At 54.2% G+C, this 16,703-nt stretch overlaps 1 protein-coding gene across 7 annotated transcripts in view; it reads left to right on the top strand.

Moving 5' to 3' along the window:
* The window catches only part of PITPNM2 (phosphatidylinositol transfer protein membrane associated 2), a 136,391-nt gene continuing 119,688 nt past the window's right edge, over positions 1 to 16,703 (top strand). For 2 of the 7 annotated variants that reach the window (XM_066371084.1, XM_066371077.1), the window contains exon 1: positions 3 to 296. The gene's annotated coding sequence lies outside the window, so the exon portion shown is untranslated. Of the gene's footprint in view, positions 297 to 2,119; positions 2,168 to 9,467; positions 9,587 to 16,703 lie in introns of those variants that run through there. The other 5 variants (XM_066371078.1, XM_066371086.1, XM_066371083.1 and 2 more) reach the window with 5 other exon arrangements.

The following is a 16,703-nucleotide window of genomic DNA, read 5'->3' as shown; positions in this document are numbered from 1 at the left end:
CGCTCGGGCAGCACGGCCGCTGGGGCGCGCGGGGAGCGGCGGCGCCGCGGAGAGCTGTCCAGCCGTCCCGGAGCGCGCAGACCCCGGCCGGCCGCACGGGCGCCCGCCCCCGCCCCGCCCGGGCCCGGAGCATGCCCGCGGGGGCCCGGCCGCTCGCGCGGGGCCAGCTGGCGGCGGCGGCGCGCGGAGCCGCGGGGCGCAGGCGGCCGGGCCGGGGCCGCGGGGCCGGCACCTCCCCGGCGGCGTGAGCGGCCCAGCGCGGCCGGAGCGGACGGAGCGGCGGGCGCGCCGAGCGGGTGAGTGTTTCCGCGGCCCCAGCCGGAAGGCAGAGCGTACCCGGGCCGGCGAGGAGCCCCGGGGGCCGGGCTGCGCGGGGAGAGGCCCCGGCCCGTCCACCCCGCGCGGGGAGGGTGTGGCGGGCGGGCGCGCAGGGACCCCGGGCTCAGGACGTCGCCCCTTCGAGCCTGGCCCGCGGGGTTCGGGCCCCAAGTGCTACTGTTCGAATTTCCGTCTGTTGCAACTGGGATGCAGAGGACGCCCCTCCCCCAGGGACAAGTGTCGCGGCGTCACCGGGCAGGTGTGGGTGTAGCGCGGGGCCTGCCCCGGAGGAAGTGGTGGGCAATGCCTCTGTCCCGCCCCCGCCGCTACCCGTCTCCAGCCAGACCTCGCTCCAGCCCTGGCCGCGGCCGATGGGGATCCGGGGCCCAAGCATGGGTGCGGCCCTCGGAGAGGAGCCTGGACTCGGAGAAGGTGCCCGGTGTCTCCCGTGGCCGGAGGAAATCTGGCCCTCTCCAACCCCAGAGAACCGCTTTCCCTCAGAGCCGCAGCTTGCTCGTCACCGCCCGCCCCTTGCCCTTTCTTGTCAGGGGCAGGTCTCAGGGGTGACTTGGGAAGAGGGAAACTTTAGTGTCCTACTCCCCATTAGGTGCACTCATTCCCCCAAGACACCCCGGATGGACATTCTGAGTAAACACAGAGGCTTGCTACAGAGATGTCATTTCGAGGCAAGTTCTCTAGCTCTGTTCCACTCTAACCACAGGCTGTCTGTCCCCAAATAGAAATTCCGGGTGGCTCATCTGCACTCCGGTCTGTGCCCCCTGAAGTGTGGGCTCTGGTTCTCCAGTCTGGGGCCTGCCTCCTCCCCCTCCCTCCCCACCCCAGGATTCTTCACAGACCTCATTTGAACATCTTTCGTGGTCCACTACCAGCTCTCTCCCAACCCCCATTGGGAGTCACTGGAACTGATGAGACAGACCTCTCCCGGCTCCCAACTTTCTGCTGGGAACGTAGTAGGTGCTGCCCTTCTCATCTGCACCTTCTCTACAGTCCAAGTCCCTGACTCCCCTGGTCCCTGCTCTGACTCCCACTGAACCAAATCCATTGTGTTTCTTTTTTTTTTTTTTTTTCTGTATTTTTATGAAGCCGGAAACGGGGAGAGACAGTCAGACAGACTCCCGCATGCTCCCGACCCGGATCCACCCGGCACGCCCACCAGGGGGCGATGCTCTGCCCCTCCGGGGGCGTCGCTCTGCTGCGACCAGAGCCACTCTAGCGCCTGGGGCAGAGGCCAAGGAGCCATCCCCAGCGCCCAGGCCATCTTTGCTCCAATGGAGCCTCGGCTGCGGGAGGGGAAGAGAGAGACAGAGAGGAAGGAGAGGGGGAGGGGTGGAGAAGCAGATGGGCGCTTCTCCTGTGTGCCCTGGCCAGGAATCGAACCCGGGACTCCTGCACGCCAGGCCGACGCTCTACCACTGAGCCAACCGGCCAGGGCCTCCATTGTGTTTCTTATCACCTCCCTCCACCCCCACCCCCTACCTTATTTTATAGTAACTTTGGTGCCTGGCTATTCTCCCTCTCTGGACAGTGAGCTTTCAGAGGACATCCCTAGTCCACTGCCCTGGGCCAGCACTTGGGGCGTGGTCAGCATCTGGATGGCATAGAAGCCCCTCCCCACCCCTACCCCCACCCCCAGGACCCTAGCTGATCTGCCTCCTGGGCTGTCTGTCACTGTTCATTCAGTTACCCTCTGTGAAGAGACTGTGTGCAGTGGCTGGAAGGTCCTGGCCCTCTCCCTCCGCAGAGGGAGACACTGAGTTAGGCAGGGCTGTTTTTCTTGTAGGGAGTGACTTGCCAAATGACGAGGACAGTACATGCCCTGCTGTGAGCGGTGAGTCCTCTGGGGGGTGAGTGTGGAGTGGGCCTTCCCTCTCTCTCTCTCTCTCTCTCTATCTGGCCTTGTGCACTCATTCTGCATGGGAGGCAGGAGGGTAGAGGTCTCTGACTCTGGACGGTGAGAGTCAGAGTCCCAGGCCCAACTGTTCCATAACATCCATACAGGGGTTCACTGAGTCACTTGGTCCCCCTGGGCCTTGGTCGGTTCTTCAGGGTCCGAGCTCCGCCACCCCTCCCTGATCAGCTCTTCATTATCGAGACCCAGGCTTGCCTTCGCTGGTCCTCTGGGGTAGAGTGTATCACTCCATCTTTGGGCCCCTAATTCGATCTCCAAGCTGAATGGCAATTATCTATTGACAGGGGTCTCCCCAGTAGACTGGGCTCCCTGGGGGAAGGTCGGTGCCAAATCACAGCTTTCTGTGCCCTGTCCATGGTGGGTGCTCAGGAAAACGTTGGATAAATGGTGGGAGGGTCGGCCCTCTTGCGTCATGCTAACTGCTGGTCCAGTCTCTCCCACGGGGACCCAACTTCCCTTCCTCCCGACCTAGAGGCCTATTTTAACACCGGGCTGACAGTCTCCCAACTGTCCCATTCGGTTAAGCCCTGAGAAGAGCCAGTCATGGGGAACATGCAGTTAGTTACCGTATTTGCCGAGATTACAAGAGGAAACGGCTGGTGCTGCGAGATCATGCCCTGCTGCTTTTGGGAAAGATGCCTTGGCCCGGGCAGGAGAGGCCATCCGTGCCGAGGGGGAGTGTCCACATGCTTGCCCGCCACTCCTCAGCCTTGCCTGTCAGGACCCCCTGCCCCCGGATATGGATGACACTTAGTGCTCTTTGCACAGCCTCTCCCTGGTGGTTCCGTCAATGTTTACAAAGCATGTACTGGGTGCCTGAGGATGTTATCCAAGAGAGCCAGTCCTTGTGTGGTTTGTTTTACAACCCAGGCCTTGGACCCCTCTACTCAAGGCTTCTTACTGAGTCTCGTCTGGAAAATTTCTTTTAGAATTTAGGGGAACTAGGTTGCTTCCTCCTTTGGGGATGAAAGAAAAAGGTGTCTTGTCTGTGTACTCTGCACACGCACAGGGTGGGTACCATGTGTCCTGTGGGTTAGGCAGTATTCTTCCCCCATTTCCCCAGAGGTGGAAGTTGAGACACATAGGGAGGTGGGAACTGATTTGTCCAAAGGTGTCTGGGTTTGTACCCCGTACCACCCCCTACGCTCTTTACTGACTGCCTGGTCACCTCCTCTGCCTGGCTGGTGGAAATCTCAGGGTACAATACAGTATTCCCTTTAGCCGCCATATTCACTTACCCTCAGGGTCAGCCTTCCTCTTTCTCCTTTTCTTTACTATCTGTCGAGGTGGGTAGGGTGTGTGCTTAGTCATCCCAAAAGGTTTCTGAAAAACTGGACAGATATGTGAGTTGAATCCAATAAGTAACATTGCACCTAAAAATTTAGGCCAGCTCATGATGTGGTCAGGGAGACATGCCCCCACAGGGAACACAGTGTGTGTTAAGTGTTGTTCAAAGAGCAGGCAGAGTTCAGAAGAGGAGACACCCTTTCCGGGAAAGGCAATCAGGGTTGACTTCCTGAAAGAGGTGGGATTTTTGAAGAGGCCTTGAAAAATGGGTGGAGTTTTGATAGCCACAGCACCTGTAAGGGCTGTAGGCATTAGAGTCTAAAATCTATGTTTGTGGCAGAGGCCCCATCAGAACAGGTCTTTGGGTGGGAAAGGAGAGAATTGGTCTTGGGGGGGTGATAAAGTGGGGAGCCTGGTGGTACCTTTTTATTGTGGTGACAGACAGAAAGAGTCAGAGAGAGGACAGACAGGAACGGAGAGATGAGAAGCATCAATCATCAGTTTTTCGTTTTGACACCTTAGTTGTTCATTGATTGCTTTCTCATATGTGCCTTGACCGTGGGCCTTCAGTAGAACGAGTGACCCCTTGCTCGAGCCAGCGACCTTGGACTCAAGCTGGTGAGCCTTGCTCAATTCAGATGAGTCTGTGCTCAAGCTGGTGACCTCAGGGTCTCGAACCTGGGTCCTCCGCATCCCAGTCCGAGGGTCTATCCACTGCGCCAGGTGGTGCCTTTTCAAATCCTCTTCAGTCTCGATGGAGGGCCTGGAGGCACTGGAACTGGAAGGAACTGCGTCCCCGGAAGGATGAGAGGACGAGAAGCTGAGGCCGGCAGAGAGAAGTGACTTGGCCAAGACCTGTCCTTCAGCCAGGAGCCCAGGTCCCTGATTACCAGCTCACACCCACCCCAGCAAGCACTGTGACAGACTACAGACAACCCATGCAAAACCTTTAGGGCCAGAGACACAAAGAGCCTGTTGGCCAGGAGAGCCGGCATTCACTTCAATTACTCACGTTAACCACTTTCCTGGCCAGGGGACGGGAAGAAGAAATTTCACCAATAGGCAGGATCCCCGTAAGGGACAAATCATAATGCAAGGAGCAGCCTTGGAGAAGAGCAGTCACAAAGCAGCTTCCCTGCCTCTCCATGAGGAGTCCTGCATCCTTCACTCAGCTCTCCCTCGTGCCTCCGCCCTGCAGTTTCCCTGTGACGGGAAGGGGTTGGGAATGAGGGTGCAGGGGAGAGGCAGAGAGATACAGGTAGCAGCAGCCGTGGGGGGGTGGGGAGCTGAGGCTTATTTCTGTCTCTGTCTGAGTGATGCTGATGGGTGGGTGTGGACACCACAGCCGGCAGCCTTGGGAGCCAGCGGCCCTGCAGAGCAGAAGACCTTCAAGTAGAACTATCCTGTGGGCACCGTCTGGTCTTGTCATTCAGGGCGGCTTTGCTCTGTCATGTACCATAACCCTGGATTCGCGACTGCTGAACCACCGCTCCTGTGAGCCTTCGTGCGACATGCTGGTCGACCCATCACTAACATGCCCTTGTTTTGGTGTTCCTGCTTCAAGACGCCTGGTTTAATAGCTCTTGTTGAGTCATTAACGTTGAACTTAGCCAACAGCACCATCACTCAGCCGGAAATAAGCTTATTTAACATCCGAAGGCAACGAACAGCCTTCCTATGCTGGAGAACTTGAGACAGTGCTTGGGGCCATTTTAAACAGTGAGATGACTGGCAAAAAAAAAAAAGCACCAAAGTGTGAAAATTGTAGCATTAAACAGACCAGGATAAAGACCCTTTTCCAGCTGGGGACAGGCAATATTAAGTGACTCAACATTGTTGCCACTCTGCACGAGTTCACAGACAACCTCAAAAGCACCAGGAGCATGGATTTGGGGCTTATGCCTAATTTTAGCCAGTTGGGGAATTCATCAGTATGGAATCTGACTAAGGAGGGTGGGCTCTATCCAAAGTGCTTCCTGGATGGCATTTGTGATGCATTCCTGAGCCGTAGGAGGAACGGTTGCCCGCAGTTTATGGAAAAGGAAGCCGGTTCAGAGAGGTTTACTAACTTGCTCGAGCTTGCCCAGGGCACTGGGGCCCAGCCAAGACTTGCACCCACTCCTGGTGGATTGCAGGTGCCGCTCTAACTCCTGAGCAGCCGCCACGCTAGTGGGAAGATTCCTCCTGGTGTCTCCCCAGGTGCAGGGAACTTTTCTACCTCTGCCATCGTGTCTGCTCCCTCCGGGTGTCTCCGGCGCTTAGAACAGGGCACCTCAGCAATGCTTAGTGAGGACTGGGTGTGTGAAGGCTGGGGTGGCAGATGTCATGTTTGCTTGGTCACAGGTACCAGAGAAAGGAGAAACGTCATCTGGGGCCTGGTCTCCCTCCCTCGGCCCTCCTATCCCCTCTTCTAGAAGGATGCCCGTCTCTCTCTTCCACAAGCCTTGGGCAGTAAGTGCCTGTGGTGGTCTCCCATGAGGAGGTTTTGGCAACGCCATGTTGGCCCCTCAAACGGAACTGGTCCTTCTCCCAGAATGACCCTCCGAAGGAGGCATTTCAGGCCAACCTGGGGCCTCAGATCCTGGCCTTCATCCTCCTGGGAAACTTTCCAAACACGGTTTGCCCTGGGTGCTCTGTGGAGGCCGTGCAGCAGTAATGCAAGCGGCTGTTCTCTCTTCTCCCTGGGGTTCTGTTTTCCCTTGGCCAGAAGGTTCACGGCCCAGGACAGAAGTTTCTCTCTGGGCAGCTGAGGGGGCCGTCCTTCCCCAGCCCACCTTCAGGCCTGCTAAGGGTTGACTGACTCATGGGCTGGGCCACACAGCAGGGTGTGAGTTCTCTCCCATTGCTGCCCTTTTGGGAAGGAGGCAGGACCTGCAGCCTGCTGGCCTCACCGGCCACAGAGGAGTCTGGCCCCAGGGAGAGCCCACTGGGTGCCAATGTCCTGGGTGAGGCCGTTGAAGGAGGGGCCAGCTCAACGGGTGCTGCCCGTTGTCCCTACAACCCCTTGAAAAGCCACCTGAAAGGGCAGGAGATAGGGACAGGGGTGTCAAGGTAGAAATAGACAACCATTCCCATTTTCAATAGGGAACAGCTTCTATCTGCACGAAGGAGGTCAGTTGGTCGGGAGGCAGGGCTTCCCCGCGGGTCTGGAAGGTGGTCAAGGCCAGGTTAGCCCTTCTGGTCCCGCAGAAGGGCCTTCTAATTGCTTTTCTTGGTGCTCTGTTGGCTCCTGACTTGCGTGTTTTTTTTCATAAGAGAGAGAAAAAGCAAACATTTTCTGCAATTAGAATTTTTTCCCTCTTGGGCAATCAAAACGGGAAGAAGCACTGAAGTCCTTTGAAAGCCACACACGTGTGAGGCTCACCGAGGCCGGGGAGTGTCCGGACGACGGGGAAGGCCAGACACGAAGGCAGTTCGGGCCATGGTAGAAGGTGACAACCATGTCACATTTATTTTGGGTTTCCTCCTTGCAGCATATTTCAGTGAGTCGAACAAGTGCTGTGCATCTGACAGGCCAAACGTTTATTGTGGTTGAGCCATCTGGGAGGTAGGAGGCCTGCAGCCTTCCCCACGACAGGCAGGGAGGGAGGCAGGGAGGCAGGCGGTCGGTCCCCTAACGAATTTAGAGGAAACTTACTTGTTGTGTGTTTTAAGAGGAAACTTACTTGATGTGTGTTTTAAGAACCCAGCGCTAAGACAGCACGAATAACAAAAGCCTCAAGAATTCCGAAGCCACTCTCACTTGTCTAGCCATCAGCTGGACGGGCATCACCCGAGACCCTCATTTCTCCCTCCTCCCGGAGTGACATTTGCCAGCACAGAGAAGCATGTTTCTGAACGGGCTGATTCTGTGGGTCTCGGAGGGCGGTGTGTGCGAGTGTGACCCCTCCTCCCCCCTCAAAAAGGAGCTCATTAACTTCTACATGGTGCCGTTCAGCCCGTGCGTGCGTTATGGCCAGGAGTCAGCGGGTCGCAGTTAGCAGATGCGGGCATTAGTATGCGGAGGAGGACCCGAGGGCTGGCCAGGCTGGTGGAGAACACCCGCTCTGATGCTCTGATTTCGGTTCCTGGCCTTGGGTGACTCACTGCAGCCTCAGCCCGGCCGGCCGCGTCATGAGTTCACTGTAATGACTCCTCACCAGCACAGTCTGTCCTGCTCTCCCAAGGAACCAAGGCTGAGAACCCCGATTACAACCCATTTTTCTTTCTTTTTACTTCTGTTATTCCTCCTCCCTCCCCTAAAAGTCCCTGGATCCTGAGTCGTGTTCCGTCTGACTTTCCAGCAGTGGGGGCGGGGGGTGGGGGGTGGGGGTGGAATTCAGAATCTTATAAACAGGCAGACCGGAAGGTCATTGGGAAAAACCAAGTCCGAGGGTGTGTGACCTTTCCACAGAGAGGAAGGGTTGTGGCGTTCCGTGTCCCTGGAACCTTGGGGTCCCAGGGCTGGGTGCAGAGCAGGCTGGGGCTCCAGGCTCCTGGCTCCGATGGCTCCGGGAAACGGGAGTGAACAGGAGGCTGGCTGGCTGGTAACAATTGGGTGTCCTGCTGACCCAGCAGCTGCAGGACTGGTGTCCAGAGGGTTTATTTAAGCTAATCACACCACCCAACCAGCTGACCTTGATCATGGACTTTTTCAGCCGTTCAAGGAGAAGGCAGCTCTTTCCACATCGAACCACAGAAGTCCTGGTCTGGCCCAGCTGCTCCGTAACCTGAGGGGCCATGGCTTATTGGTCTTTGAGTCACCGGTGCCCAGCACAGTTGCCTGGCAACTACTTGGGGAGAGGCAGTGGAGGCCGGTCCGGAGGCAGAGGGGGTCTTTCCTGTTCCCCCAGCTTTTGTATGAGACCCTAGTGCACACAATGCTCCCGCTTGCTGGGCTCCCTTCGCCTCTCCTCTGGGTCCCTCACACAAGTGGAATCATGCAGTAGGTGTCCTTTTGTGGCTAGTTTATTTCATTTAGCCTCATGTCCTCCAAGTTCCTCTACTTTGGACGCATATATCTGCGTTTCCCAATTGTTTAAGGCCGAATAACTTATTCCATTGTATGCACATACCACATTTTGTTTATTCATCTGTCCATGAACATTTGAGTTTTATCCAGGCCAGCGAGGGGTTAACATTGGTGTGTCTAGGGATTGGGGACAATGAAAGACAACTGGGTTGACTGGGCCTAGGGGTCCAGAGGCATGAGTTGTCCCATCTGGAGGTGAGAGGCCCTTGACCGCCACCCCTTTCTGTGCCTCGGTGTCTGTGTCCACCAAGCAGGGGTAGCGGTGCCCCCTCTGCGGGGTAGCTGTGTGGACATAGCCAGCCAGAGGCTGGACGGAGGGTAGTCGTGTGAACTGTCTATTGCCCTGCCCACGTGAGCCGTGGTCTCTTGGTTAGGGACAGCTTAGGTCCTCATCACTCAGAGGTGTGAGCATTGGTGGTACCCGGCCTTCCATTGGCCCGGGGCTCCCCGTGTGTGAGAGCATTCCCGGATCCTTCACAGACGTTCCAGAGCCAGCTCCAGAAGGTGGCAGGTGTATGTCCTGCCTCTCGGTGGCCTTAAGAGCATTCCCTGATTCCCACCCAGCCCATAGCAGTCAGGGAGATGGGGTGGGGGGGCGGAACACAGGGCCTCCTGAAGCGTCACCTCTGGGTCTGTCCCTTGGTGTTCCAGGAGATCAAAGCCAGGGGGGTGACACAGGCAGCCTCCTGGGGTGGCTGAGTCAGAGCAGGAAGTCAGTCTGGAATTCACTAAAGTCACACTTGCCTTCATTAGGCTAATTACCTTTCCCTGTGAAGCAGCTGGAAGAGCTGACTTAGGAATTGCGTTCTGGGGCCAGGCTCCCGGGGTTGCAGAGATGCCGAGGACGCCGCCTGCGACATTTCCTTACCGCCCTGTGAAGGGGCTTAATTATTAACTCAGGCCTGGCTGACGGATGTCGGGGTGGCATGCATCGTGCTTGATCTGCGCGTTTTAAGACCAGTTACAAAATGAGCCGTGACAGAATTCATAAATCATGCCGGGAACGGAAGCTGCGATCCCGGCCGTCGATGACTCCGAAGGTGAGCCCAGCTGAGGGCAGGTTTGTGGCCAGTCAGGTAGGCCAAGCACAAGGCGGGTTCCGTGTGTGAAGTGCTGGTTAGCAACAGGGGGAGGGGGGCGTTTTCAGCCACAGACCGTGACTTTCCGTCGGCATGGCTGTCCCCAGCTGGTTCTCAGGCTGGCCCAGCCACAAGCGGGCAGCCGGATAACTGGCTCTCGGGGACCTTACTCGGAGCCCGGTCCTCACCCTTTCTCTGCATTAGCCCCATTTTATAGATAAAAAAACTGAGACCCGCAGGGGGAAGTGACTTCCCCACGGGCACCTGGCCAGTGTACCCCGGTCCAGACAGTCTGGCTCTGGGGTGCGAGGCTCACCCGCCCTTTTAGGTAGTTTACCCCACAGTGGACCTGTTTTTGGAGTGAAGTAGGTTTTTGAGAGCCCAACTGGGAATCGGAACACTCTATAAAAGTTTTTAAAGTGCGGACGCTTGTCCTCAGGCACACCTAGAGGAGGAACACTTTCTACCTTCAAGGCTGAAGAGGAGCCTCCCGAGGCCTCCTGAGAGCCCTTGTGTGTGCTGCAATGTCCGGCCCCAGAGGCCAGGGTGCCCGAGCTGGCTGGCGCTCACCCACAGAGAGCCCATGGGTCCAGGCCCCCATGGGCGGCAGTCTGCGCAAACCCTCTGGGGGTGCACAAATGGTGGTCTATGTGATGTTGCTGGTGTCCTGGGCTGTTGTCACCTTCCTCCTGGCATGGGGGCCTTTCTTTGCCGTTTGGGCCACCGAAGTTTTGCGGACGCCCCCCTCCCCCGCAGCTGGAACTGCACAGAGGGGGTTTTGGGAGGTAGAGGTTTTTTATTTTTAGCTGCACAGCCTCTGTGCTTCTGTCACTATGGAGATGCCAGGCTGGGGCCACCAGGCTCCATGCTTTTCCTGCCGGTAGGGGAAGAGGGTCCTGTTTCTTTCCCAGAAGTGGTTCTCTAGGCAGCCTGGGCTTCCTGGTGGGGAAGTCGGGACCTCAGGGTGTGTGTGTGTGTGTGTGTGTACGTGTGTATGCGCGCGCGCGCGCACGCAAGAGAGAGACACACAGACACAGAGAGGCAGTGACACTGAGAAAGAGGTGCTTATTTATTTATTTTTTGTGTGTGACAGAGACAAGAGAGAGAGACAGACAGAGGGACAGACAGATAGGGACAGACAGACAGGAAGGGAGAGAGAGATAAGAAGCATCAATTCTTCATTGCAGCTTCTTTGTTGTTAATTGATTGCTTTCTCATATGTGCCTTGACCGGGGGGCTACAGCAGAGCGAGTGACCCCTTGCTCAAGCCAGCAACCTTTGGGCTCAAGCCAGCGACCCTAGGGTCATGTCTATGATCCCACGCTCAAGCCAGCGATCTCATGCTCAAGTCAGTGAGCCTGCACTCAAGCCAGATGAGCCCTTGCTGAAGCCAGCGACCTTTGGATTTTGAACCTGGGTCCTTTGTGTCCCAGTCTGACGTTCTATCCACTGCGCCACCGCCTGGTCAGGCCAGAAGTGCTGATTTAAGCTGTGCTGTGTGACCTTGGGCAGGTTGCTTCACCTCCCTGGGCCTTAACTTCATTTCCTCACCTGACAGGTTGGTATGATAACCCCCCTGCCCTCCCTGCTTCTCATCCTGGATCTGTTGATTTGGGCAGTCTTGGAGTTTACAGTGAGGTTCGAGAGCTGTGTGTGCCCACGCGCGTGTGTGCCTGGATGCTATTCTGATCCATGGTTGCCCTCGGTAGGTTGTCTAGAAATTTTCCATTCGTCTTGCTGTGCTTTCCTGTATTTTAGCTTCTGCATTCAAAGGCAGAGAAAGAGGAGGTTGGAAGGAAGAGTATTCGAGTCCTCTCCATTCAGAGGAGGTTGAGACTGTCCTTTCTTCCTACCAACATGTGTCCTCCCGCCGTAGAGTTTAGGAAAACACTCTTCCATTTCTCTCATGGATTCCCTGCCCTGCTTCCAGCAGGAACTGACCCTTAGCACATTACCTCCATCCCTACAGTGGATATCACTACAGATCAGAATGGTTCAAGTGTTTGTCCAGAGAGGCATAGCCGTCAGCCCCAGAGCCAGAGCTCAGCTGACCTGTCTTGGCTCTACCTCCAGCGTCCTTTCCGTGGCTCTGTGCGGAATGTGAGCGTAAAGAGACAAGACTCCAGGGTCTGGCCATCACCTGTGGCACTCGTCTCCTCCCTCCCTCTAAAAATCTCAGTCTTGGCTATTACCCCTAAAACGGGAGATGACTGGTGTTGGCAAGGGTGTAAGGAGAAATGGCTACCCTTGTGCATGGATGGTGGGAATGCAAATTGGTTAAAGACAGAGTTACAGCCTGATGGGTGGATTCACAGAGTGTGGTCTGTCCACATCATGGAATATTTTTCAGTCATAAAAAAGGAAGGCAAGTCTGACCAGGCAGTGGTACAGTGGATGTAGCGTTGGTCTGGGACTCAGAGCACCCAGGTTCAAAACCCCAAGGTCGCCAGCTTGAGCATGGGATCATAGACATGACCTCATGGTCGCTAGCTTGAGCCCAAAGGTCGCTGGCTTGAGCCCAAGGTCACTGGCTTAAGCAAGGGGTTACTCACTCTGTTGTAGCCCCCCCCCCCCCGTCAAGGCACATATGAGAAAGCAATCAATGAACAACCAAGGTGCTGCAACAAAGAATTGATGCTTCTCATCTCTCTCCCTTCCTGCCTGTCTGTCCCTCTCTCTATCTTTCTCTCTCTCACACAAAAAATAAAGAAAGGAAGGCGAGTCTGACACAGGTGACAACAGGGATGGACCTCGAGGGCATGCTGAGTGAATGAAACCAGACACAAAAAGACAATGCTGTGGGATTCCATTTACAGGGGGACCTGAAACAGGCAGATCTGTAGAGATGGGAACAGAATGGCTATTACCAGGGCCTGGAGGTTGGGGGTGGGACACAGAGCTTCTCTTTGGGGTGATGAAAATGTTCTGGAACTAGAGGCACAGCCTTGTGAATATATTTTATGCTATTGAATTGTTCACTTAAATATGATTAGAATGGTAAAAAAAAAGAAAAGAAAAGAAATTTCAGGCATGTCTTAGAACCTCAGTGAGTCCTGTCCCCGGCTTTGGGAGTGGTGCCCGCAACTGCGGGCCTGGCTGAGGCCCCCAGCGTGCGCCGTGGCCCTCTCGCTCTTTGGGGAGGGCGTTCCTGACAGTAGCTGGCGGGGCACAGCGGCTGCGTGTGAGTGACATCTGTCTCTATGGAGCACTGTGCACCTGACATCAGGCACGTCCTTTTATGGTGCTTGCTTGCTCTCAGTGAGTGGAAAGATAAATACCTTTTCAAAGAGCAGATGCCAACTGCCCGGGGTCCCTGGAGTTCACAGCTGCGAGGCGCGTGGGAGACAGCTCTGCCCCGGGCAGGTGCTTGCACACGGGTTTGCAAGCGGATGGACCACGTGGTGGGGGCCACGGCCCACGCATACAGCCCGGGGCTCGGAGCATGGCTGTTGCCACAGGCTTGCCCTGAGGACTAAGTAGGTCACGAACCCTCTTGGAGCTCCTGTTTGCTCACCTGGGCCTGAGGTTTAAAGGGGAAAGTGCCCCGCACATTGCTAGGGCCTCAAGGATCTTATTGAGCACTGAGACTCATCCTTCTTCTGGCCTTTGGGAGGAGCTGGGACCCAAGGTTCCTTCCAGGGAGAGGTCTCAAGCTCCCCAGTGTCCTGGAAGAGGGAGAAGGTATGGCTGGCTGGGGGTGGGGAGCAATGTGATTAGAGGGATTCGGGACCGCACCAGACCCCCTTTTGCCTCCCAGAACTCCCTGCTTGTGCCTTGGTTTCCCCAGGCCATGCGTTATTTCCTCACCGGTCAGGCGGCCGGAAGTCCACATTCAGAGTGTGGGCAGGGTTGGCTCCTCCTGGTGGCTCCTGGGGAGAACCTGTCCTCCCCCAGGTTTGGTGGCCGACAGTATTGGCACCCAGCACAGGGCTTAGGACACGGGGTGTGGACCAGCCTCAAAAACATAAACCAAGGATGAAATATTAGGAGATTGACTAAAAGAAAAGAAAAGAAAAAAAAAGGTTAGATTCTTTCAACAGATGCCAGAAAAGCATTGGATAAAAGTTTAGTGTTCATTACTCTTCAAAATAGAGAGATGGAAGGCTAGGTTCGGGTTTCAGTGTGATGGAGAACATCTCCAGTGGGCAGTGACTTCATCCGATTGTGAGAGCGGCGTTTTCCAATGTGCTGCGTTCGGGGACCTCTGGGCGCCACTGGGGGTTGGTTGTGAGGGGATCACAGGGCCAAACGGCATCCGGAGGATGCGACTCTAAGAAGTACCGTAATGCTGGCCGCAAGGCAAGCACACCCTCTATGGTCGCCATGATTCATCACTTTCTAACGAAAGCCGAAAGCATGGGCCAGGCCAGTGTGGGAGGAGGGTGCACGGTGAATGTTTCCAGATGGAATCGGTGTCCGTCTTAGGTTTTTCAAAGTGGATCCACTGAAAAGCAATCAGAAGTACAGAGCTGCTATGATGGTCCCCAGGCTGCCAAATAAACATGCTAGGCTTTCCTTTGTCAGGATGGCCAACTGGTCGTGTTGGGAACAGGCACCTCTGGCACCCACGTGCTCACGTGTCCACGAACCGGTGGCCTTGTTTTCTGGTGAGAAGTCAGCATCCTGCCCAGCAGTCTCAGGCAGTCGCCAGCCTCTTCTCCGCCTCCCTGGAGCCTGGAATCCCAAGAAATGTAGGGACAATGATCTGCGGGCCAGGTCAGATCTCTCCCGGGGTCAGGTCAGAGCTGTTTCTGGGGGCTAAGCTCCCCCGTTTAGTGTTCCATTTATGTTGGTGTGACCTGGCGTCAGGAGACCTGGGCCCAGACTCTGGTGGGACCACGTCTGGCCGGTGGGCAGGGGGCAGTCCAGCATGAGTTCCATCATCCCTGTGTTGAGTAGGAACAGAACACCGGCAAGAGGAGTCTGATTGTTGGAGGAGGCAAACTGTGAACTCTTGCTGGGGACCAGGGCGCTGGACACAGCTACCTCACCGTCACTTTCCGAGGGTTCCTTGTTAGCCAGCTTCGTCAGAGGGGGCTGGGGAGTTCCTCACCATGTCCCAGTAAGTATCTTGATCTTTCTCAAAGGCAATTCTTATCTCTCTGTCAATGAACAGTGAGCGCTAGTATCACTCCTTTATTTGGGGATCACTGAGTCATTCAGCTGGCGGGATGTCACCTGCTGGGCTGTCCTCGGAGGCCTTGGACTGGGCATCTGGGGTGCGTCTCTCGGGCGTCCCGCACAGGCTCCCCATGATTTCGTTTCTGGCAGCCTTCCCTCTTTCTTTCTTTTTCCTTATCTCTCAACGTGGTTTGGCTGTTATTTATTTATTGCCTTATTTTAACCACAGCTGTTTGTATGATTGCCCGAGGGAGCCCGTATAATTTTCCGAGGATGGAAGTCCTGGGGCTTTGTGACAGTTACTGTCCTGGCCAGCCCACTTTGACATGGTCAAGGTTGCTGCCAGTCTGCCATCTAGGTTTGGAGGTTAATAGAGCAAAGCTTGGGCCTCGAAGGCTAGTGTTCCTTGGCCAGGTGGGCACGGATCCCAAGGGAGCGCTTCAAAGCCGTAACCACTCACTGGAGAGTGGTGCCTCCCCTCTTTCTGAGTCTTTGGGAGTAGATAGTTCATGGGGTTAAAAGGTAGACTGTGACATGGATTTTAAAAAATATATATATTTTGACAAATGAAAACTGGAGGCAGACAACACCAAGCCTAGACTCAACTAGCTCTACAAAGAAAATACCCAAACACACAGACATAATGAGAAGATGAAGAAGTGTAATCCAAATAAAACCACAAGAGAAACCTTCAGGAGATGAACTGAATGATATGGAAATAATCAAACTTCCGGATGCGGAGTTCAAAATAATGATTGTAAGGATGCTTAGGGATCTTAGAACAACAGTGGATGGTCACCACGAACACCTAAATAAATAGCAAGTATAAAAAAGGATATTGAAATATTAAAAAAGAATCAGTCGGAGATGACAAATACAATATCAGAAATTAAGACCACAATGGAAGGAATTAAAAACAGGATGGATAGAGCTGAGGATTGAATCAGCAAGTTGGAGGACAACTGGAATGAAGGCATGAAAGCAGAGGAGAAAAAAGAAAAGAGACTCAAAAAGTTTTTTTTTTAAATGTTTTATCTTTTTCTTTTTTTTTTTTTTAATTTTTTTATTTATTCACTTTAGGAGAGAGAGAGAGAGAAGGGGGAGGAGCAGGAAGCATCAACTCCCATATGTGCCTTGACCAGGCAAGCCTAGGGTTTTGAACCGGCGACTTCAGCATTCCAGGTTGATGCTTAATCCACTGCGCCACCACAGGTCAGGCCGAGACTCAAAAAGTTTGAGGAAACTCTTAGAGAGCTCTGTGACAACATAAAGAGAAATAACATCCGCATTATAGGGGTTCCTGAAGAAGAAGAGAAAGAACAAGGGATAGAGACTTTGTTCAATCACATCATAGCTGAAAACTTCCCTAAATTAATGCAGGAGATACTCTCACAAGTTCAAGAAGCACAGAGAGCTCCACTAAAGAGAAACCCAAAGAAACCTACACCAAGACACATCATAATTAAAATACCAAAGCTAAGTGATAAAGAGAAAATATTAAAAGCTGCGAGAGAAAAAAAGGCTATCACTTACAAAGGAGCCCCCATAAGGATGACATCAGACTTCTCAACAGAAACACTTGAGGCCAGAAGGGAATGGCAAGACATATTCAAAGTAATGCAGAACAAGAACCTACAACCAAGACTACTTTATCCAGCAAGGCTATCATTTAAAATTGAAGGAGAAATAAAAAGTTTCCCAGACAAAAAAAACCTCAAGGAATTTATTGCAACCAAACCAATGCTGCAGGAAATGTTAAGGGGCATGGTGTAAACAGATCAAAGTGGGAAAAGAATATAGCAAAAGAGAAATACAGCTTTAAAGAATAAAATGACAATAAACAACTACATATCAATAATAACCTTAAATGTAAATGGATTAAATGATCCAATCAAAAGACATAGGGTAGCTGCATGGATAAGAAAACAGGACCCGTATATATGCTGTCTACAAGAGA

The sequence above is a fragment of the Saccopteryx leptura genome, chromosome 2 (assembly GCF_036850995.1).
Source record: "Saccopteryx leptura isolate mSacLep1 chromosome 2, mSacLep1_pri_phased_curated, whole genome shotgun sequence".
Lineage (NCBI taxonomy): Eukaryota > Metazoa > Chordata > Mammalia > Chiroptera > Emballonuridae > Saccopteryx > Saccopteryx leptura.
This window is presented reverse-complemented; position numbering and strand designations above follow the sequence as displayed.